General features: G+C 42.0%; 9 non-coding genes across 9 annotated transcripts; all 9 read right to left on the bottom strand.

The window, feature by feature from the left end:
- Window positions 1–2379: 2379 nt before the first annotated feature.
- Window positions 2380–2472, bottom strand: LOC148007526 (small nucleolar RNA SNORD116). The gene has a single exon (XR_015655584.1). It is a non-coding gene; the product is annotated as a small nucleolar RNA SNORD116 (small nucleolar RNA).
- Window positions 2473–4946: 2474 nt separating this feature from the next.
- LOC148007527 (small nucleolar RNA SNORD116) lies at window positions 4947–5039 on the bottom strand. Its single transcript, XR_015656677.1, has one exon. It is a non-coding gene; the product is annotated as a small nucleolar RNA SNORD116 (small nucleolar RNA).
- Window positions 5040–7512: 2473 nt separating this feature from the next.
- On the bottom strand, window positions 7513–7605 carry LOC148007528 (small nucleolar RNA SNORD116). Its single transcript, XR_015655585.1, has one exon. It is a non-coding gene; the product is annotated as a small nucleolar RNA SNORD116 (small nucleolar RNA).
- Window positions 7606–10079: 2474 nt separating this feature from the next.
- Window positions 10080–10172, bottom strand: LOC148007529 (small nucleolar RNA SNORD116). Its single transcript, XR_015655586.1, has one exon. It is a non-coding gene; the product is annotated as a small nucleolar RNA SNORD116 (small nucleolar RNA).
- A 2475-nt stretch (window positions 10173–12647) lies between these two features.
- On the bottom strand, window positions 12648–12740 carry LOC148007530 (small nucleolar RNA SNORD116). Its single transcript, XR_015656678.1, has one exon. It is a non-coding gene; the product is annotated as a small nucleolar RNA SNORD116 (small nucleolar RNA).
- Window positions 12741–15214: 2474 nt separating this feature from the next.
- Window positions 15215–15307, bottom strand: LOC148007531 (small nucleolar RNA SNORD116). Its single transcript, XR_015655609.1, has one exon. It is a non-coding gene; the product is annotated as a small nucleolar RNA SNORD116 (small nucleolar RNA).
- Window positions 15308–17788: 2481 nt separating this feature from the next.
- Window positions 17789–17881, bottom strand: LOC148007532 (small nucleolar RNA SNORD116). Its single transcript, XR_015655634.1, has one exon. It is a non-coding gene; the product is annotated as a small nucleolar RNA SNORD116 (small nucleolar RNA).
- A 2481-nt stretch (window positions 17882–20362) lies between these two features.
- Window positions 20363–20455, bottom strand: LOC148007533 (small nucleolar RNA SNORD116). The gene has a single exon (XR_015655587.1). It is a non-coding gene; the product is annotated as a small nucleolar RNA SNORD116 (small nucleolar RNA).
- Window positions 20456–22931: 2476 nt separating this feature from the next.
- On the bottom strand, window positions 22932–23024 carry LOC148007534 (small nucleolar RNA SNORD116). Its single transcript, XR_015656679.1, has one exon. It is a non-coding gene; the product is annotated as a small nucleolar RNA SNORD116 (small nucleolar RNA).
- Between the last annotated feature and the right edge of the window lie 1530 nt (window positions 23025–24554).

Raw genomic sequence — 24554 nt, forward strand, 5'->3', positions numbered from 1 at the left:
CCACGAACCAATGGGCCTATTCTCCAATCACAGGAGTAGCCACAGGCAGTGAGCCTGAACCAGGTCCCAAAGGATCATGTTTCAAGGTTGGGAACTCCTGCGAGCTCCATCAACACCTGAGCATTTTGAGTTCCTTTGGAAAGTCAAGTGTTTCTTACCTTTCACTTCAGGTATCCTCAGGCAAGAGAGCTTCAACTGATGACATCAGGGCAGGCGATGTTAGGCTTCTTCCAACTTCATCTGATGTTCCATACTCAGTTCCTCTGCAAGCCGTCCTTGTCCGGTATGAGACAGGGACTCTGTCCCTGATAGTAAAGCAAATAGCACATTCCCCCACTTTATTGGATTCCTTGAAAATCATGGAGACTGTGATGCATTGTTATTAGTTCTTAATTTATCGAACACTTGGGCTCTCTCAGCACTCCTTCCGTCCTCTAGAAATTTGCCCTCACAATCCATATCAGAGATATTTTTCCTCCAAGGAACTGTTTGGGGACATAATTTTCCCAATTCTACCACCGAATTCCTGGAGGTTACCATGCAACAAAGTTCTTAAGATGGGACGAAGCCAATATCTGATCCCGAAAACTACAGTAGTATGTACATAACTTGAGAAACATCCAAAGAAATTGGCACGAGGTACACAACAGAATGAGACCACTAACATGGCTTAATGGAAGTTGTCTACAAAAATAAGTAAATCTCAGTTCAGCCGGATAGACAGAGAAAAACAGGCCTTACTCTTCCCTGGAAACCACCAGAATCTTAATAGCTTTGGTCACAATCGGAGCACCCTCCATAATCATAACATACTACACCTATTAGTCCTACTCTGCCTTCGATGAGAACCGATTCAAATATCATATAAGATTCTCATCCACATTAGATGAATGGACTTCTTATGTACTCTTTCTCTATCTCGCTTCTTCACTTTCTCTCTGAAATTGACTAGCAGTGACTCTCCTAGCTTCTCAGTTTCTCATTCACATTCTCTCTATTTGGATTCCTTATTTCTGTCAATCAAGATATCTGCTTTAATATCAGACTGTCCTCTTTCACTTCCCCCCCTTTCCTCCCTCTCTCTCTCTCTTTCTGTCTCTTACTCTCTTCCTCTGTCTCACACATGCTTTGCCTCTTCAACAATTGTTCTTTCTCTCTGTCTCTGTCCATGCTCATATATCTCCTATTCAGGTTTTGACTGGTACTAAATTCCTGTGAGTGCTATTGCTGTGGTATGTGACATTGATCACCACAGAGAAAGTGTCTGTTCAAACCCTCTCAGGTCACCAAACACAAGCATAACCTGTAGTCACTAATATATATGTTTTTATCAACAGCATGATCCTAAGCATACAGCTCACTTTCATAATCAAATGGAAACACAATTACTTGTTGATATTTGCTTGGAGAAAAGAACAATGTCTAAGATAACAGGACTACCATCAGCCCCAAAACACATAGTCAAAATGCCAAGTTAATCTTCAGCAAGGCCACATCAAGACCATAAGGAAATATAATCCCGCAGACACTCCATGCCTATCTTCTACGGCCATACCAAATCTAAAATTCCTAGAAGGAGTATGTGTAAGAAAAAAACTTGCATGCTCACATTCTTAGATCCTAGAATAGGTGGAGATGTATGTCCAGACCATTTTGGTACAGTCAATGCATAACAACTGCTGGCAAACTACCCGGATAGACTGACAAAAAATGTCCCAACAATAAAAATAGAAACTAGGATTAAAATGGGTGTTCTCCATACATCCATGAAGGTGGTATGAATCCTGGGACATTTGAAAGCATGTCCTTCTAGAATCCACCGACAAGAAGGCTACATGCCAACCTTTTAAATTCCAAGGCTCTCTTTCCAACCTAATTGCCATGGCTACAATCAGTCTTTCAAGAAAACAGAGCTTTGTTTTCACACAGGAAGAGTCCACATTCCCATAGTTCCTGAGAATTGCTACTGCCTCATTCCACATGTCGCCTGTAACCTTCCCGTTATGTATCTCTGTTTTATGAAACAGAAGGGTTATCATTCATGCGAAGGTTCAGACAGGGACAGAAACACATTTCCTGACATTCCAGTGTATATTGTTGCACTATGCTGCCCCCGCTAAACTTACATTTGCCTCACAACCTACTATACATTATTGTTGATGGAGTTGGTAGGGCTAACTTCCAAGATAATGACAATGATCTCCTCAACTGGAAAGCATGTTATCATTAGAGCAAATGGTGAAGCCTTGATTTAGGCCATGATTTCTGGTGATTTAGGCAAGCAAAGAACATTCTGAAGGCTCTCTCACTGGATCCAAGTCTCGCAAGATGAAGGGAGGCCATGTGAGTCCCACAGTGACATTTGTGATCCCAGGTGCTGGACCTCTGTCACGATGATAGTGGCGGTATTGAGTTTTCACTCATTTTGTTCAGCTTTCCAAGGAATGTTATATTGGAAATCATCATCGATCCAAGCACGCTGGTGTAACCCCTGCCATGACACTTACTATACTCAAAATAGATCAGGTTTGGTGAGGGAACAGAATTCAAGACATTCACATCCTTTACCACGAACCAATGGGCCTCTTCTCCAATCACAAGAGTAGCCACAGGCAGTGAGCCTGAACCAGGTCCCAAAGGATCATGATTCAAGGTTGGGAACTCCTGCGAGCTCCATCAACACCTGAGCATTTTGAGTTCCTTTGGAAAGTCAAGTGTTTCTTACCTTTCACTTCAGATATCCTCAGGCAAGAGAGCTTCAACTGATGACATCAGGGCAGGCGATGTTAGGCTTCTTCCAACTTCATCTGATGTTCCATACTCAGATCCTCTGCAAGCCGTCCTTGTCCGGTATGAGACAGGGACTCTGTCCCTGAAAGTAAAGCAAATAGCACATTCCCCCACTTTATTGGATTCCTTGAAAATCATGGAGACTGTGATGCATTGTTGTTAGTTCTTAATTTATCGAACACTTGGGCTCTGTCAGCACTCCTTCCGTCCTCTAGAAATTTGCCCCCACAATCCATATCAGAGATATTTTTCCTCCAAGGAACTGTTTGGGGACATAATTTTCCCAATTCTATCACCGAATTCCTGGAGGTTACCATGCAACAAAGTTCTTAAGATGGGACGAAGCCAATATCTGATCCCGAAAACTACAGTAGTATGTACATCACTTGAGAACCATCCAAAGAAATTGGCACGAGGTACACAACAAATGAGACCACTAACATGGCTTAATGGAAGTTGTCTACAAAAATAAGTAAATCTCAGTTCAGCCGGATAGACAGAGAAAATAAGGCCTTACTCTTCCCATGGAAACCACCAGAATCTTAATAGCTTTGGCCACAATCGGAGAACCCCCATAATCATAACTTACTACACCTATTAGTCCTACTCTGCCTTCGCTGAGAACCGATTCAAGTATCATATAATATTCTCATCCACATTAGAGGAATGGACTTCTTATGTACTCTTTCTCTATCTCGCTTCTTCACTTTCTCTCTGAAATTGACTAGCAGTGACTCTCCTAGCTTCTCAGTTTCTCACTCACATTCTCTCTATTTGGTTTCCTTATTTCTGTCAATCAAGATATCTGCTTTATATCACAGTGTCCTCTTTCACTTCCCACCCCCTCACTTCCCCCCCCTCTCTCTTTCTGTCTCTTACTGTCTTCCTCTGTCTCACACATGCTTAGCCTCTTCAACAATTGTTCTTTCTCTCTGTCTCTGTCCATGCTCATATATCTCCTATTCAGGTTTTGACTGGTACTAAATTCCTGTGAGTGCTATTGCTGTGGTATCTGACATTGATCACCACAGAGAAAGTGTCTGTTCAAACCCTCTCAGGTCAACAAACACAAGCATAACCTCTAGTCACTGAGATATATGTTATTATCAACAGCATGATCCTAAGCATACAGCTCACTTTCATAATCAAATGGAAACACAATTTCTTGTTGATATTTGCTTGGAGAAAAGAACAATGTCTAAGATAACAGGACTACCATCAGCCCCAAAACACATAGCCAAAATGCCAAGTTAATCTTCAGCAAGGCCACATCAAGACCATAAGGAAAGATAATCCCGCAGACACTTCATGCCTATCTTCTACGCCCGTACCAAAATATAAAAATCCTAGAAGGAGTATGTGTAAGAAACAAACTTGCATGATCACATTCTTAGATCCTAGAATAGGTGGAGATGTATGTCCAGACCATTTTGGTACAGTCAATCCATAACAACTGCTGGCAGACTACCCGGATAGACTGACCAAAAATGTCCCAACAATAAACATAGAAACTAGGATTAAAATGGGTGTTCTCCATACATCCATGAAGGTGGTATGAATCCTGGGACATTTGAAAGCATGTCCTTCTAGAATCCACCGACAAGAAGGCTACATGCCAACCTTATAAATTTCAAGGCTCTCTTTCCAAACTAATTGCCATGGCCACAATCAGTCTTTCAAGAAAACAGAGCTTTGTTTTCACACAGGAAGAGTCCACATTCCCATAGTTCCTGAGAATTGCTACTGCCTCATTCCACATGTCGCCTGTAACCTTCCCGTTATGTATCTCTGTTTTATGAAACAGAAGGGTTATCATTCATGCGAAGGTTCAGACAGGGACAGAAACACATTTCCTGACATTCCAGTGTACATTGTTGCACTATGCTGCCCGCGCTAAACTTACATTTGCATCACAACCTACTATACATTATTGTTGATGGAGTTGGTAGGGCTAACTTCCAAGATAATGACAATGATATCCTCAACTGGAAAGCATGTTATCCCAAGAGCAAAAGGTGAAGCCTTGATTTAGGCCATGATTTCTGGTGATTTAGGCAAGCAAAGAACATTCTGAAGGCTCTCTCAATGGATCCAAGTCTCACAAGATGAATGGAGGCCATGTGAGTCCCTCAGTGACATTTGTGATCCCAGGTGCTGGACCTCAGTCACGATGATAGTGGCGGTATTGAGTTTTCACTCATTTTGTTCAGCTTTCCAAGGAATGTTTTATTGGAAATCATCATCGATCCAAGCACGCTGGTGTACACCTTGCAATGACACTTAGTACACTCAAAATAGATCAGGTTTGGTGAGGGAGCAGAATTCAAGACATTCACATCCTTTACCACGAACCAATGGGCCTATTCTCCAATCACAGGAGTAGCCACAGGCAGTGAGCCTGAACCAGGTCCCAAAGGATCATGTTTCAAGGTTGGGAACTCCTGCGAGCTCCATCAACACCTGAGCATTTTGAGTTCCTTTGGAAAGTCAAGTGTTTCTTACCTTTCACTTCAGGTATCCTCAGGCAAGAGAGCTTCAACTGATGACATCAGGGCAGGCGATGTTAGGCTTCTTCCAACTTCATCTGATGTTCCATACTCAGTTCCTCTGCAAGCCGTCCTTGTCCGGTATGAGACAGGGACTCTGTCCCTGAAAGTAAAGCAAATAGCACATTCCCCCACTTTATTGGATTCCTTGAAAATCATGGAGACTGTGATGCATTGTTATTAGTTCTTAATTTATCGAACACTTGGGCTCTCTCAGCACTCCCTCCGTCCTCTAGAAATTTGCCCTCACAATCCATATCAGAGATATTTTTCCTCCAAGGAACTGTTTGGGGACATAATTTTCCCAATTCTATCACCGAATTCCTGGAGGTTACCATGCAACAAAGTTCTTAAGATGGGACGAAGCCAATATCTGATCCCGAAAACTACAGTAGTATGTACATCACTTGAGAACCATCCAAAGAAATTGGCACGAGGTACACAACAGAATGAGACCACTAACATGGCTTAATGGAAGTTGTCTACAAAAATAAGTAAATCTCAGTTCAGCCGGATAGACAGAGAAAATCAGGCCTTACTCTTCCCTGGAAACCACCAGAATCTTAATAGCTTTGGTCACAATCGGAGCACCCTCCATAATCATAACATACTACACCTATTAGTCCTACTCTGCCTTCGATGAGAACCGATTCAAATATCATATAAGATTCTCATCCACATTAGATGAATGGACTTCTTATGTACTCTTTCTCTATCTCGCTTCTTCACTTTCTCTCTGAAATTGACTAGCAGTGACTCTCCTAGCTTCTCAGTTTCTCATTCACATTCTCTCTATTTGGATTCCTTATTTCTGTCAATCAAGATATCTGCTTTAATATCAGACTGTCCTCTTTCACTTCCCCCCCTTTCCTCCCCCTCTCTCTCTCTTTCTGTCTCTTACTCTCTTCCTCTGTCTCACACATGCTTTGCCTCTTCAACAATTGTTCTTTCTCTCTGTCTCTGTCCATGCTCATATATCTCCTATTCAGGTTTTGACTGGTACTAAATTCCTGTGAGTGCTATTGCTGTGGTATGTGACATTGATCACCACAGAGAAAGTGTCTGTTCAAACCCTCTCAGGTCACCAAACACAAGCATAACCTGTAGTCACTAATATATATGTTTTTATCAACAGCATGATCCTAAGCATACAGCTCACTTTCATAATCAAATGGAAACACAATTACTTGTTGATATTTGCTTGGAGAAAAGAACAATGTCTAAGATAACAGGACTACCATCAGCCCCAAAACACATAGTCAAAATGCCAAGTTAATCTTCAGCAAGGCCACATCAAGACCATAAGGAAATATAATCCCGCAGACACTCCATGCCTATCTTCTACGGCCATACCAAATCTAAAATTCCTAGAAGGAGTATGTGTAAGAAACAAACTTGCATGCTCACATTCTTAGATCCTAGAATAGGTGGAGATGTATGTCCAGACCATTTTGGTACAGTCAATCCATAAGAACTGCTGGCAATCTATCCGGATAGACTGACAAAAAATGTCCCAACAATAAAAATAGAAACTAGGATTAAAATGGGTGTTCTCCATACATCCATGAAGGTGGTATGAATCCTGGGACATTTCAAAGCATGTCCTTCTAGAATCCACCGACAAGAAGGATACATGCCAACCTTTTAAATTCCAATGCTCTCTTTCCAACATAAATGCCATGTCCACAATCAGTCTTTCAAGAAAACAGAGCTTTGTTTTCACACAGGAAGAGTCCACATTCCCATAGTTCCTGAGAATTGCTACTGCCTCATTCCACATGTCACCTGTAACCTTCCCGTTATGTATCTCTGTTTTATGAAACAGAAGGGTTATCATTCATGCGAAGGTTCAGACAGGGACAGAAACACATTTCCTGACATCCAGTGTACAGGGTTGCACTATGCTGCCCCCGCTAAACTTACATTTGCCTCACAAACTACTATACATTATTGTTGATGGAGTTGGTAGGGCTAACTTCCAAGATAATGACAATGATCTCCTCAACTGGAAAGCATGTTATCATTAGAGCAAATGGTGAAGCCTTGATTTAGGCCATGATTTCTGGTGATTTAGGCAAGCAAAGAACATTCTGAAGGCTCTCTCACTGGATCCAAGTCTCGCAAGATGAAGGGAGGCCATGTGAGTCCCACAGTGACATTTGTGATCCCAGGTGCTGGACCTCTGTCACGATGATAGTGGCGGTATTGAGTTTTCACTCATTTTGTTCAGCTTTCCAAGGAATGTTATATTGGAAATCATCATCGATCCAAGCACGCTGGTGTAACCCCTGCCATGACACTTACTATACTCAAAATAGATCAGGTTTGGTGAGGGAACAGAATTCAAGACATTCACATCCTTTACCACGAACCAATGGGCCTCTTCTCCAATCACAAGAGTAGCCACAGGCAGTGAGCCTGAACCAGGTCCCAAAGGATCATGATTCAAGGTTGGGAACTCCTGCGAGCTCCATCAACACCTGAGCATTTTGAGTTCCTTTGGAAAGTCAAGTGTTTCTTACCTTTCACTTCAGGTATCCTCAGGCAAGAGAGCTTCAACTGATGACATCAGGGCAGGCGATGTTAGGCTTCTTCCAACTTCATCTGATGTTCCATACTCAGTTCCTCTGCAAGCCGTCCTTGTCCGGTATGAGACAGGGACTCTGTCCCTGATAGTAAAGCAAATAGCACATTCCCCCACTTTATTGGATTCCTTGAAAATCATGGAGACTGTGATGCATTGTTATTAGTTCTTAATTTATCGAACACTTGGGCTCTCTCAGCACTCCTTCCGTCCTCTAGAAATTTGCCCTCACAATCCATATCAGAGATATTTTTCCTCCAAGGAACTGTTTGGGGACATAATTTTCCCAATTCTACCACCGAATTCCTGGAGGTTACCATGCAACAAAGTTCTTAAGATGGGACGAAGCCAATATCTGATCCCGAAAACTACAGTAGTATGTACATAACTTGAGAAACATCCAAAGAAATTGGCACGAGGTACACAACAGAATGAGACCACTAACATGGCTTAATGGAAGTTGTCTACAAAAATAAGTAAATCTCAGTTCAGCCGGATAGACAGAGAAAATCAGGCCTTACTCTTCCCTGGAAACCACCAGAATCTTAATAGCTTTGGTCACAATCGGAGCACCCTCCATAATCATAACATACTACACCTATTAGTCCTACTCTGCCTTCGATGAGAACCGATTCAAATATCATATAAGATTCTCATCCACATTAGATGAATGGACTTCTTATGTACTCTTTCTCTATCTCGCTTCTTCACTTTCTCTCTGAAATTGACTAGCAGTGACTCTCCTAGCTTCTCAGTTTCTCATTCACATTCTCTCTATTTGGATTCCTTATTTCTGTCAATCAAGATATCTGCTTTAATATCAGACTGTCCTCTTTCACTTCCCCCCCTTTCCTCCCCCTCTCTCTCTCTTTCTGTCTCTTACTCTCTTCCTCTGTCTCACACATGCTTTGCCTCTTCAACAATTGTTCTTTCTCTCTGTCTCTGTCCATGCTCATATATCTCCTATTCAGGTTTTGACTGGTACTAAATTCCTGTGAGTGCTATTGCTGTGGTATGTGACATTGATCACCACAGAGAAAGTGTCTGTTCAAACCCTCTCAGGTCACCAAACACAAGCATAACCTGTAGTCACTAATATATATGTTTTTATCAACAGCATGATCCTAAGCATACAGCTCACTTTCATAATCAAATGGAAACACAATTACTTGTTGATATTTGCTTGGAGAAAAGAACAATGTCTAAGATAACAGGACTACCATCAGCCCCAAAACACATAGTCAAAATGCCAAGTTAATCTTCAGCAAGGCCACATCAAGACCATAAGGAAATATAATCCCGCAGACACTCCATGCCTATCTTCTACGGCCATACCAAATCTAAAATTCCTAGAAGGAGTATGTGTAAGAAAAAAACTTGCATGCTCACATTCTTAGATCCTAGAATAGGTGGAGATGTATGTCCAGACCATTTTGGTACAGTCAATGCATAACAACTGCTGGCAAACTACCCGGATAGACTGACAAAAAATGTCCCAACAATAAAAATAGAAACTAGGATTAAAATGGGTGTTCTCCATACATCCATGAAGGTGGTATGAATCCTGGGACATTTGAAAGCATGTCCTTCTAGAATCCACCGACAAGAAGGCTACATGCCAACCTTTTAAATTCCAAGGCTCTCTTTCCAACCTAATTGCCATGGCTACAATCAGTCTTTCAAGAAAACAGAGCTTTGTTTTCACACAGGAAGAGTCCACATTCCCATAGTTCCTGAGAATTGCTACTGCCTCATTCCACATGTCGCCTGTAACCTTCCCGTTATGTATCTCTGTTTTATGAAACAGAAGGGTTATCATTCATGCGAAGGTTCAGACAGGGACAGAAACACATTTCCTGACATTCCAGTGTATATTGTTGCACTATGCTGCCCCCGCTAAACTTACATTTGCCTCACAACCTACTATACATTATTGTTGATGGAGTTGGTAGGGCTAACTTCCAAGATAATGACAATGATCTCCTCAACTGGAAAGCATGTTATCATTAGAGCAAATGGTGAAGCCTTGATTTAGGCCATGATTTCTGGTGATTTAGGCAAGCAAAGAACATTCTGAAGGCTCTCTCACTGGATCCAAGTCTCGCAAGATGAAGGGAGGCCATGTGAGTCCCACAGTGACATTTGTGATCCCAGGTGCTGGACCTCTGTCACGATGATAGTGGCGGTATTGAGTTTTCACTCATTTTGTTCAGCTTTCCAAGGAATGTTATATTGGAAATCATCATCGATCCAAGCACGCTGGTGTAACCCCTGCCATGACACTTACTATACTCAAAATAGATCAGGTTTGGTGAGGGAACAGAATTCAAGACATTCACATCCTTTACCACGAACCAATGGGCCTCTTCTCCAATCACAAGAGTAGCCACAGGCAGTGAGCCTGAACCAGGTCCCAAAGGATCATGATTCAAGGTTGGGAACTCCTGCGAGCTCCATCAACACCTGAGCATTTTGAGTTCCTTTGGAAAGTCAAGTGTTTCTTACCTTTCACTTCAGATATCCTCAGGCAAGAGAGCTTCAACTGATGACATCAGGGCAGGCGATGTTAGGCTTCTTCCAACTTCATCTGATGTTCCATACTCAGATCCTCTGCAAGCCGTCCTTGTCCGGTATGAGACAGGGACTCTGTCCCTGAAAGTAAAGCAAATAGCACATTCCCCCACTTTATTGGATTCCTTGAAAATCATGGAGACTGTGATGCATTGTTGTTAGTTCTTAATTTATCGAACACTTGGGCTCTGTCAGCACTCCTTCCGTCCTCTAGAAATTTGCCCCCACAATCCATATCAGAGATATTTTTCCTCCAAGGAACTGTTTGGGGACATAATTTTCCCAATTCTATCACCGAATTCCTGGAGGTTACCATGCAACAAAGTTCTTAAGATGGGACGAAGCCAATATCTGATCCCGAAAACTACAGTAGTATGTACATCACTTGAGAACCATCCAAAGAAATTGGCACGAGGTACACAACAAATGAGACCACTAACATGGCTTAATGGAAGTTGTCTACAAAAATAAGTAAATCTCAGTTCAGCCGGATAGACAGAGAAAATAAGGCCTTACTCTTCCCATGGAAACCACCAGAATCTTAATAGCTTTGGCCACAATCGGAGAACCCCCATAATCATAACTTACTACACCTATTAGTCCTACTCTGCCTTCGCTGAGAACCGATTCAAGTATCATATAATATTCTCATCCACATTAGAGGAATGGACTTCTTATGTACTCTTTCTCTATCTCGCTTCTTCACTTTCTCTCTGAAATTGACTAGCAGTGACTCTCCTAGCTTCTCAGTTTCTCACTCACATTCTCTCTATTTGGTTTCCTTATTTCTGTCAATCAAGATATCTGCTTTATATCACAGTGTCCTCTTTCACTTCCCACCCCCTCACTTCCCCCCCCCCCTCTCTTTCTGTCTCTTACTGTCTTCCTCTGTCTCACACATGCTTAGCCTCTTCAACAATTGTTCTTTCTCTCTGTCTCTGTCCATGCTCATATATCTCCTATTCAGGTTTTGACTGGTACTAAATTCCTGTGAGTGCTATTGCTGTGGTATCTGACATTGATCACCACAGAGAAAGTGTCTGTTCAAACCCTCTCAGGTCAACAAACACAAGCATAACCTCTAGTCACTGAGATATATGTTATTATCAACAGCATGATCCTAAGCATACAGCTCACTTTCATAATCAAATGGAAACACAATTTCTTGTTGATATTTGCTTGGAGAAAAGAACAATGTCTAAGATAACAGGACTACCATCAGCCCCAAAACACATAGCCAAAATGCCAAGTTAATCTTCAGCAAGGCCACATCAAGACCATAAGGAAAGATAATCCCGCAGACACTTCATGCCTATCTTCTACGCCCGTACCAAAATATAAAAATCCTAGAAGGAGTATGTGTAAGAAACAAACTTGCATGATCACATTCTTAGATCCTAGAATAGGTGGAGATGTATGTCCAGACCATTTTGGTACAGTCAATCCATAACAACTGCTGGCAGACTACCCGGATAGACTGACCAAAAATGTCCCAACAATAAACATAGAAACTAGGATTAAAATGGGTGTTCTCCATACATCCATGAAGGTGGTATGAATCCTGGGACATTTGAAAGCATGTCCTTCTAGAATCCACCGACAAGAAGGCTACATGCCAACCTTATAAATTTCAAGGCTCTCTTTCCAAACTAATTGCCATGGCCACAATCAGTCTTTCAAGAAAACAGAGCTTTGTTTTCACACAGGAAGAGTCCACATTCCCATAGTTCCTGAGAATTGCTACTGCCTCATTCCACATGTCGCCTGTAACCTTCCCGTTATGTATCTCTGTTTTATGAAACAGAAGGGTTATCATTCATGCGAAGGTTCAGACAGGGACAGAAACACATTTCCTGACATTCCAGTGTACATTGTTGCACTATGCTGCCCGCGCTAAACTTACATTTGCATCACAACCTACTATACATTATTGTTGATGGAGTTGGTAGGGCTAACTTCCAAGATAATGACAATGATATCCTCAACTGGAAAGCATGTTATCCCAAGAGCAAAAGGTGAAGCCTTGATTTAGGCCATGATTTCTGGTGATTTAGGCAAGCAAAGAACATTCTGAAGGCTCTCTCAATGGATCCAAGTCTCACAAGATGAATGGAGGCCATGTGAGTCCCTCAGTGACATTTGTGATCCCAGGTGCTGGACCTCAGTCACGATGATAGTGGCGGTATTGAGTTTTCACTCATTTTGTTCAGCTTTCCAAGGAATGTTTTATTGGAAATCATCATCGATCCAAGCACGCTGGTGTACACCTTGCAATGACACTTAGTACACTCAAAATAGATCAGGTTTGGTGAGGGAGCAGAATTCAAGACATTCACATCCTTTACCACGAACCAATGGGCCTATTCTCCAATCACAGGAGTAGCCACAGGCAGTGAGCCTGAACCAGGTCCCAAAGGATCATGTTTCAAGGTTGGGAACTCCTGCGAGCTCCATCAACACCTGAGCATTTTGAGTTCCTTTGGAAAGTCAAGTGTTTCTTACCTTTCACTTCAGGTATCCTCAGGCAAGAGAGCTTCAACTGATGACATCAGGGCAGGCGATGTTAGGCTTCTTCCAACTTCATCTGATGTTCCATACTCAGTTCCTCTGCAAGCCGTCCTTGTCCGGTATGAGACAGGGACTCTGTCCCTGAAAGTAAAGCAAATAGCACATTCCCCCACTTTATTGGATTCCTTGAAAATCATGGAGACTGTGATGCATTGTTATTAGTTCTTAATTTATCGAACACTTGGGCTCTCTCAGCACTCCCTCCGTCCTCTAGAAATTTGCCCTCACAATCCATATCAGAGATATTTTTCCTCCAAGGAACTGTTTGGGGACATAATTTTCCCAATTCTATCACCGAATTCCTGGAGGTTACCATGCAACAAAGTTCTTAAGATGGGACGAAGCCAATATCTGATCCCGAAAACTACAGTAGTATGTACATCACTTGAGAACCATCCAAAGAAATTGGCACGAGGTACACAACAGAATGAGACCACTAACATGGCTTAATGGAAGTTGTCTACAAAAATAAGTAAATCTCAGTTCAGCCGGATAGACAGAGAAAATCAGGCCTTACTCTTCCCTGGAAACCACCAGAATCTTAATAGCTTTGGCCACAATCGGAGCACCCTCCATAATCATAACATACTACACCTATTAGTCCTACTCTGCCTTCGATGAGAACCGATTCAAATATCATATAAGATTCTCATCCACATTAGATGAATGGACTTCTTATGTACTCTTTCTCTATCTCGCTTCTTCACTTTCTCTCTGAAATTGACTAGCAGTGACTCTCCTAGCTTCTCAGTTTCTCATTCACATTCTCTCTATTTGGATTCCTTATTTCTGTCAATCAAGATATCTGCTTTAATATCAGACTGTCCTCTTTCACTTCCCCCCCTTTCCTCCCCCTCTCTCTCTCTTTCTGTCTCTTACTCTCTTCCTCTGTCTCACACATGCTTTGCCTCTTCAACAATTGTTCTTTCTCTCTGTCTCTGTCCATGCTCATATATCTCCTATTCAGGTTTTGACTGGTACTAAATTCCTGTGAGTGCTATTGCTGTGGTATGTGACATTGATCACCACAGAGAAAGTGTCTGTTCAAACCCTCTCAGGTCACCAAACACAAGCATAACCTGTAGTCACTAATATATATGTTTTTATCAACAGCATGATCCTAAGCATACAGCTCACTTTCATAATCAAATGGAAACACAATTACTTGTTGATATTTGCTTGGAGAAAAGAACAATGTCTAAGATAACAGGACTACCATCAGCCCCAAAAGACATAGCCAAAATGCCATGTTAATCTTCAGAAGGCCACATCAAGACCATAAGGAAAGATAATCCCGCAGACACTCCATGCCTATCTTCTACGGCCATACCAAAATATAAAATTCTTAGAAGGAGTGTGTGTAAGAAACAAACTTGCATGATCTCATTCTTAGATCCTAGAATAGGTGGAGATGTATGTCCAGACCATTTTGGTACAGTCAATGCATAACAACTGCTGGCAAACTACCCGGATAGACTGACAAAAAATGTCCCAACAATAAAAATAGAAACTAGGATTAAAATGGGTGTTCTCCATACATCCATGAAGGTGGTATGAATCCTGGGACATTTGAAAGCATGTCCTTCTAGAATCCACCGACAAGAAGGCTACATGCCAACCTTTTAAATTCCAAGGCTCTCTTTCCAACCTAATTGCCATGGCTACAATCAGTCTTTCAAGAAAACAGAGCTTTGTTTTCACACAGGAAGAGTCCACATTCCCATAGTTCCTGAGAATTGCTACTGCCTCATTCCACATGTCGCCTGTAACCTTCCCGTTATGTATCTCTGTTTTATGAAACAGAAGGGTTATCATTCATGCGAAGGTTCAGACAGGGACAGAAACACATTTCCTGACATTCCAGTGTATATTGTTGCACTATGCTGCCCCCGCTAAACTTACATTTGCCTCACAACCTACTATACATTATTGTTGATGGAGTTGGTAGGGCTAACTTCCAAGATAATGACAATGATCTCCTCAACTGGAAAGCATGTTATCATTAGAGCAAAAGGTGAAGCCTTGATTTAGGCCATGATTTCTGGTGATTTAGGCAAGCAAAGAACATTCTGAAGGCTCTCTCAATGGATCCAAGTCTCGCAAGATGAATGGAGGCCATGTGAGTCCCTCAGTGACATTTGTGATCCCAGGTGCTGGACCTCAGTCACGATGATAGTGGCGGTATTGAGTTTTCACTCATTTTGTTCAGCTTTCCAAGGAATGTTTTATTGGAAATCATCATCGCTCCAAGCACACTGGTGTACCCCCTGACATGACACTTAGTACACTCAAAATAGATCAGGTTTGGTGAGGGAGCAGAATTCAAGACATTCACATCCTTTACCACGAACCAATGGGCCTATTCTCCAATCAAAGGAGTAGCCACAGGCAGTGAGCCTGAACCAGGTCCCAAAGGATCATGATTCAAGGTTGGGAACTCCTGCGAGCTCCATCAACACCTGAGCATTTTGAGTTCCTTTGGAAAGTCAAGTGTTTCTTACCTTTCACTTCAGGTATCCTCAGGCAAGAGAGCTTCAACTGATGACATCAGGGCAGGCGATGTTAGGCTTCTTCCAACTTCATCTGATGTTCCATACTCAGATCCTCTGCAAGCCGTCCTTGTCCGGTAGGAGACTGGGACTCTGTCCCTGAAAGTAAAGCAAATAGCACATTCCCCCACTTTATTGGATTCCTTGAAAATCATGGAGACTGTGATGCATTGTTGTTAGTTCTTAATTTATCGAACACTTGCGCTCTCTCAGCACTCCTTCCGTCCTCTAGAAATTTGCCCTCACAATCCATATCAGAGATATTTTTCCTCCAAGGAACTCTTTGGGGACATAATTTTCCCAATTCTATCACCGAATTCCTGGAGGTTACCATGCAACAAAGTTCTTAAGATGGGACGAAGCCAATATCTGATCCCGAAAACTACAGTAGTATGTACATCACTTGAGAACCATCCAAAGAAATTGGCACGAGGTACACAACAGAATGAGACCACTAACATGGCTTAATGGAAGTTGTCTACAAAAATAAGTAAATCTCAGTTCAGCCGGATAGACAGAGAAAATCAGGCCTTACTCTTCCCATGGAAACCACCAGAATCTTAATAGCTTTGGCCATAATCGGAGCACCCTCCATAATCATAACATACTACACCTATTAGTCCTACTCTGCCTTCGATGAGAACCGATTCAAATATCATATAAGATTCTGATCCACATTAGATGAATGGACTTCTTATGTACTCCTTCTCTATCTCGCTTCTTCACTTTCTCTCTGAAATTGACTAGCAGTGACTCTCCTAGCTTCTCAGTTTCTCATTCACATTCTCTCTATTTGGTTTCCTTATTTCTGTCAATCAAGATATCTGCTTTAATATCACAGTGTCCTCTTTCACCTCCCACCCCCTCTCTTCCCCCCCCTCTCTCTCTCTTTCTGTCTCTTACTGTCTTCCTCTGTCTCACACATGCTTAGCCTCTTCAACAATTGTTCTTTCTCTCTGTCTCTGTCCATGCTCATATATCTCCTATTCAGGTTTTGACTGGTACTAAATTCCTGTGAGTGCTATGGCTGTGGTATCTGACATTGATCACAACAGAGAAAGTGTCTGTTCAAACCCTGTCAGGTCACCAAACACAAGCATAACCTGTAGTCACTGAGATATATGTTATTATCAACAGCATGATCCTAAGCATACAGCGCACTTTCATAATCAAATGAAAACACAATTACTTGTTGATATTTGCTTGGAGAAAAGAACAATGTCTAAGATAACAGGACTACCATCAGCCCTAAAACACATAGCCAAAATGCCAAGTTAATCTTCAGCAAGGCCACTTCAAGACCATAAGGAAAGATAATCCCGCAGACACTCCATGCCTATCTTCTTCGGCCATACCAAAATATAAAATTCCTAGAAGAACTGTGTGTAAGGAACAAACTTGCATGCTCACATTCTTAGATCCTAGAATAGGTGGAGATGTATGTCCAGACCATTTTGGTACAGTCAATCCATAAGAACTGCTGGCAAACTACCCGGATAGACTGACAAAAAATGTCCCAACAATAAAACTAGATACTAGGATTAAAATGGGTGTTCTCCATACATCCATGAAGGTGGTATGAATCCTGGGACATTTGAAAGCATGTCCTTCTAGAATCCACCGACAAGAAGGCTACATGCCAACCTTTTAAATTCCAAGGCTCTCTTTGCAAACTAATTGCCATGGCCACAATCAGTCTTTCAAGAAAACAGAGCTTTGTTTTCACACAGTAAGAGTCCACATTCCCATATTTCCTGAGAATTGCTACTGCCTCATTCCACATGTCGCCTGTAACGTTCCCGTTATGTATCACTGTTTTATGAAACAGAAGGGTTATCATTCATGCGAAGGTTCAGACAGGGACAGAAACTCATTTCCTGACATTCCAGTGTACAGTGTTGCACTATGCTGCCCCCGCTAAACTTACATTTGCCTCACAACCTACTATACATTATTGTTGATGGAGTTGGTAGGGCTAACTTCCAAGATAATGACAATGATCTCCTCAACTGGAAAGCATGTTATCATTAGAGCAAATGGTGAAGCCTTGATTTAGGCCATGATTTCTGGTGATTTAGGCAAGCAAAGAACATTCTGAAGGCTCTCTCACTGGATCCAAGTCTCGCAAGATGAATGGAGGCCATGTGAGTCCCTCAGTGACATTTGTGATCCCAGGTGCTGGACCTCAGTCACGATGATAGTGGCGGTATTGAGTTTTCACTCACTTTGTTCAGCTTTCCAAGGAATGTTTTATTGGAAATCATCATCGCTCCAAGCACACTGGTGTACCCCCTGACATGACACTTAGTACACTCAAAATAGATCAGGTTTGGTGAGGGAGCAGAATTCAAGACATTCACATCCTTTACCACGAACCAATGGGCCTATTCTCCAATCAAAGGAGTAGCCACAGGCAGTGAGCCTGAACCAGGTCCCAAAGGATCATGATTCAAGGTTGGGAACTCCTGCGAGCTCCATCAACACCTGAGCATTTTGAGTTCCTTTGGAAAGTCAAGTGTTTCTTACCTTTCACTTCAGGTATCCTCAGGCAAGAGAGCTTCAACTGATGACATCAGGGCAGGCGATGTTAGGCTTCTTCCAACTTCATCTGATGTTCCATACTCAGATCCTCTGCAAGCCGTCCTTGTCCGGTAGGAGACTGGGACTCTGTCCCTGAAAGTAAAGCAAATAGCACATTCCCCCACTTTATTGGATTCCTTGAAAATCATGGAGACTGTGATGCATTGTTGTTAGTTCTTAATTTATCGAACACTTGCGCTCTCTCAGCACTCCTTCCGTCCTCTAGAAATTTGCCCTCACAATCCATATCAGAGATATTTTTCCTCCAAGGAACTCTTTGGGGACATAATTTTCCCAATTCTATCACCGAATTCCTGGAGGTTACCATGCAACAAAGTTCTTAAGATGGGACGAAGCCAATATCTGATCCCGAAAACTACAGTAGTATGTACATCACTTGAGAACCATCCAAAGAAATTGGCACGAGGTACACAACAGAATGAGACCACTAACATGGCTTAATGGAAGTTGTCTACAAAAATAAGTAAATCTCAGTTCAGCCGGATAGACAGAGAAAATCAGGCCTTACTCTTCCCATGGAAACCACCAGAATCTTAATAGCTTTGGCCATAATCGGAGCACCCTCCATAATCATAACATACTACACCTATTAGTCCTACTCTGCCTTCGATGAGAACCGATTCAAATATCATATAAGATTCTGATCCACATTAGATGAATGGACTTCTTATGTACTCCTTCTCTATCTCGCTTCTTCACTTTCTCTCTGAAATTGACTAGCAGTGACTCTCCTAGCTTCTCAGTTTCTCATTCACATTCTCTCTATTTGGTTTCCTTATTTCTGTCAATCAAGGTATCTGCTTTAATATCACAGTGTCCTCTTTCACCTCCCACCCCTTCTCTTCCCCCCCCTCTCTCTCTCTTTCTGTCTCTTACTGTCTTCCTCTGTCTCACACATGCTTAGCCTCTTCAACAATTGTTCTTTCTCTCTGTCTCTGTCCATGCTCATATATCTCCTATTCAGGTTTTGACTGGTACTAAATTCCTGTGAGTGCTATGGCTGTGGTATCTGACATTGATCACAACAGAGAAAGTGTCTGTTCAAACCCTCTCAGGTCACCAAACACAAGCATAACCTGTAGTCACTGAGATATATGTTATTATCAACAGCATGATCCTAAGCATACAGCGCACTTTCATAATCAAATGAAAACACAATTACTTGTTGATATTTGCTTGGAGAAAAGAACAATGTCTAAGATAACAGGACTACCATCAGCCCTAAAACACATAGCCAAAATGCCAAGTTAATCTTCAGCAAGGCCACTTCAAGACCATAAGGAAAGATAATCCCGCAGACACTCCATGCCTATCTTCTACGGCCATACCAAAATATAAAATTCCTAGAAGAACTGTGTGTAAGGAACAAACTTGCATGCTCACATTCTTAGATCCTAGAATAGGTGGAGATGTATGTCCAGACCATTTTGGTACAGTCAATCCATAAGAACTGCTGGCAAACTACCCGGATAGACTGACAAAAAATGTCCCAACAATAAAACTAGATACTAGGATTAAAATGGGTGTTCTCCATACATCCATGAAGGTGGTATGAATCCTGGGACATTTGAAAGCATGTCCTTCTAGAATCCACCGACAAGAAGGCTACATGCCAACCTTTTAAATTCCAAGGCTATCTTTGCAAACTAATTGCCATGGCCACAATCAGTCTTTCAAGAAAACAGAGCTTTGTTTTCACACAGTAAGAGTCCACATTCCCATATTTCCTGAGAATTGCTACTGCCTCATTCCACATGTCGCCTGTAACGTTCCCGTTATGTATCACTGTTTTATGAAACAGAAGGGTTATCATTCATGCGAAGGTTCAGACAGGGACAGAAACTCATTTCCTGACATTCCAGTGTACAGTGTTGCACTATGCCTCCCCCGCTAAACTTACATTTGCCTCACAACCTACTATACATTATTGTTGATGGAGTTGGTAGGGCTAACTTCCAAGATAATGACAATGATCTCCTCAACTGGAAAGCATGTTATCATTAGAGCAAATGGTGAAGCCTTGATTTAGGCCATGATTTCTGGTGATTTAGGCAAGCAAAGAACATTCTGAAGGCTCTCTCACTGGATCCAAGTCTCGCAAGATGAAGGGAGGCCATGTGAGTCCCTCAGTGACATTTGTGATCCCAGGTGCTGGACCTCTGTCACGATGATAGTGGCGGTATTGAGTTTTCACTCATTTTGTTCAGCTTTCCAAGGAATGTTATATTGGAAATCATCATCGATCCAAGCACGCTGGTGTAACCCCTGCCATGACACTTACTATACTCAAAATAGATCAGGTTTCGTGAGGGAAGAGAATTCAAGACATTCACATCCTTTACCACGAACCAATGGGCCTCTTCTCCAATCACAAGAGTAGCCACAGGCAGTGAGCCTGAACCAGGTCCCAAAGGATCATGATTCAAGGTTGGGAACTCCTGCGAGCTCCATCAACACCTGAGCATTTTGAGTTCCTTTGGAAAGTCAAGTGTTTCTTACCTTTCACTTCAGGTATCCTCAGGCAAGAGAGCTTCAACTGATGACATCAGGCCAGGCGATGTTAGGCTTCTTCCAACTTCATCTGATGTTCCATACTCAGATCCTCTGCAAGCCGTCCTTGTCCGGTATGAGACAGGGACTCTGTCCCTGAAAGTAAAGCAAATAGCACATTCCCCCACTTTATTGGATTCCTTGAAAATCATGGAGACTGTGATGCATTGTTGTTAGTTCTTAATTTATCGAACACTTGGGCTCTCTCAGCACTCCTTCCGTCCTCTAGAAATTTGCCCCCACAATCCATATCAGAGATATTTTTCCTCCAAGTAACTGTTTGGGGACATAATTTTCCCAATTCTATCACCGAATTCCTGGAGATTACCATGCAACAAAGTTCTTAAGATGGGACGAAGCCAATATCTGATCCCGAAAACTACAGTAGTATGTACATCACTTGAGAACCATCCAAAGAAATTGGCACGAGGTACACAACAAATGAGACCACTAACATGGCTTAATGGAAGTTGTCTACAAAAATAAGTAAATCTCAGTTCAGCCGGATAGACAGAGAAAATCAGGCCTTACTCTTCCCATGGAAACCACCAGAATCTTAATAGCTTTGGCCACAATCGGAGCACCCTCCATAATCATAACTTACTACACCTATTAGTCCTACTCTGCCTTCGCTGAGAACCGATTCAAATATCATATTATATTCTCATCCACATTAGAGGAATGGACTTCTTATGTACTCTTTCTCTATCTCGCTTCTTCACTTTCTCTCTGAAATTGACTAGCAGTGACTCTCCTAGCTTCTCAGTTTCTCACTCACATTCTCTCTATTTGGTTTCCTTATTTCTGTCAATCAAGATATCTGCTTTATATCACAGTGTCCTCTTTCACTTCCCACCCCCTCTCTTCCCCCCCCCTCTCTCTCTTTCTGTCTCTTACTGTCTTCCTCTGTCTCACACATGCTTAGCCTCTTCAACAATTGTTCTTTCTCTCTGTCTCTGTCCATGCTCATATATCTCCTCTTCAGGTTTTGACTGGTACTAAATTCCTGTGAGTGCTATTGCTGTGGTATCTGACATTGATCACCACAGAGAAAGTGTCTGTTCAAACCCTCTCAGGTCAACAAAAACAAGCATAACCTCTTGTCACTTAGATATATTTATTATCAACAGCATGATCCTAAGCATACAGCTCACTTTCATAATCAAATGGAAACACAATTTCTTGTTGATATTTGCTTGGAGAAAAGAACAATGTCTAAGATAACAGGACTACCATCAGCCCCAAAACACATAGCCAAAATGCCAAGTTAATCTTCAGCAAGGCCACATCAAGACCATAAGGAAAGATAATCCCGCAGACACTTCATGCCTATCTTCTACGGCCATACCAAAATATAAAATTCCTAGAAGGAGTATGTGTAAGAAACAAACTAGCATGATCACATTCTTAGATCCTAGAATAGGTGGAGATGTATGTCCAGACCATTTTGGTACAGTCAATCCATAACAACTGCTGGCAAACTACCCGGATAGACTGACAAAAAATATCCCAACAATAAAAATAGATACTAGGATTAAAATGGGTGTTCTCCATACATCCATGAAGGTGGTATGAATCCTGGGACATTTGAAAGCATGTCCTTCTAGAATCCACCGACAAGAAGGCTACATGCCAACCTTTTAAATTCCAAGGCTCTCTTTCCAAACTAATTGCCATGGCCACAATCAGTCTTTCAAGAAAACAGAGCTTTGTTTTCACACAGGAAGAGTCCACATTCCCATAGTTCCTGAGAATTGCTACTGCCTCATTCCACATGTCGCCTGTAACCTTCCCGTTATGTATCTCTGTTTTATGAAACAGAAGGGTTATCATTCATGCGAAGGTTCAGACAGGGACAGAAACACATTTCCTGACATCCAGTGTACAGGGTTGCACTATGCTGCCCGCGCTAAACTTACATTTGCATCACAACCTACTATACATTATTGTTGATGGAGTTGGTAGGGCTAACTTCCAAGATAATGACAATGATATCCTCAACTGGAAAGCATGTTATCCCTAGAGCAAAAGGTGAAGCCTTGATTTAGGCCATGATTTCTGGTGATTTAGGCAAGCAAAGAACATTCTGAAGGCTCTCTCAATGGATCCAAGTCTCGCAAGATGAATGGAGGCCATGTGAGTCCCTCAGTGACATTTGTGATCCCAGGTGCTGGACCTCAGTCACGATGATAGTGGCGGTATTGAGTTTTCACTCATTTTGTTCAGCTTTCCAAGGAATGTTTTATTGGAAATCATCATCGATCCAAGCACGCTGGTGTACACCCTGCAATGACACTTAGTACACTCAAAATAGATCAGGTTTGGTGAGGGAGCAGAATTCAAGACATTCACATCCTTTACCACGAACCAATGGGCCTATTCTCCAATCACAGGAGTAGCCACAGGCAGTGAGCCTGAACCAGGTCCCAAAGGATCATGTTTCAAGGTTGGGAACTCCTGCGAGCTCCATCAACACCTGAGCATTTTGAGTTCCTTTGGAAAGTCAAGTGTTTCTTACCTTTCACTTCAGGTATCCTCAGGCAAGAGAGCTTCAACTGATGACATCAGGGCAGGCGATGTTAGGCTTCTTCCAACTTCATCTGATGTTCCATACTCAGTTCCTCTGCAAGCCGTCCTTGTCCGGTATGAGACAGGGACTCTGTCCCTGATAGTAAAGCAAATAGCACATTCCCCCACTTTATTGGATTCCTTGAAAATCATGGAGACTGTGATGCATTGTTATTAGTTCTTAATTTATCGAACACTTGGGCTCTCTCAGCACTCCTTCCGTCCTCTAGAAATTTGCCCTCACAATCCATATCAGAGATATTTTTCCTCCAAGGAACTGTTTGGGGACATAATTTTCCCAATTCTACCACCGAATTCCTGGAGGTTACCATGCAACAAAGTTCTTAAGATGGGACGAAGCCAATATCTGATCCCGAAAACTACAGTAGTATGTACATAACTTGAGAAACATCCAAAGAAATTGGCACGAGGTACACAACAGAATGAGACCACTAACATGGCTTAATGGAAGTTGTCTACAAAAATAAGTAAATCTCAGTTCAGCCGGATAGACAGAGAAAATCAGGCCTTACTCTTCCCTGGAAACCACCAGAATCTTAATAGCTTTGGTCACAATCGGAGCACCCTCCATAATCATAACATACTACACCTATTAGTCCTACTCTGCCTTCGATGAGAACCGATTCAAATATCATATAAGATTCTCATCCACATTAGATGAATGGACTTCTTATGTACTCTTTCTCTATCTCGCTTCTTCACTTTCTCTCTGAAATTGACTAGCAGTGACTCTCCTAGCTTCTCAGTTTCTCATTCACATTCTCTCTATTTGGATTCCTTATTTCTGTCAATCAAGATATCTGCTTTAATATCAGACTGTCCTCTTTCACTTCCCCCCCTTTCCTCCCCCTCTCTCTCTCTTTCTGTCTCTTACTCTCTTCCTCTGTCTCACACATGCTTTGCCTCTTCAACAATTGTTCTTTCTCTCTGTCTCTGTCCATGCTCATATATCTCCTATTCAGGTTTTGACTGGTACTAAATTCCTGTGAGTGCTATTGCTGTGGTATGTGACATTGATCACCACAGAGAAAGTGTCTGTTCAAACCCTCTCAGGTCACCAAACACAAGCATAACCTGTAGTCACTAATATATATGTTTTTATCAACAGCATGATCCTAAGCATACAGCTCACTTTCATAATCAAATGGAAACACAATTACTTGTTGATATTTGCTTGGAGAAAAGAACAATGTCTAAGATAACAAG

The sequence above is a fragment of the Rattus norvegicus genome, chromosome 1 (genome assembly GCF_021556685.1).
Source record: "Rattus norvegicus strain SHRSP/BbbUtx chromosome 1, alternate assembly SHRSP_T2T, whole genome shotgun sequence".
In the NCBI taxonomy this organism is placed as follows: domain Eukaryota; kingdom Metazoa; phylum Chordata; class Mammalia; order Rodentia; family Muridae; genus Rattus; species Rattus norvegicus.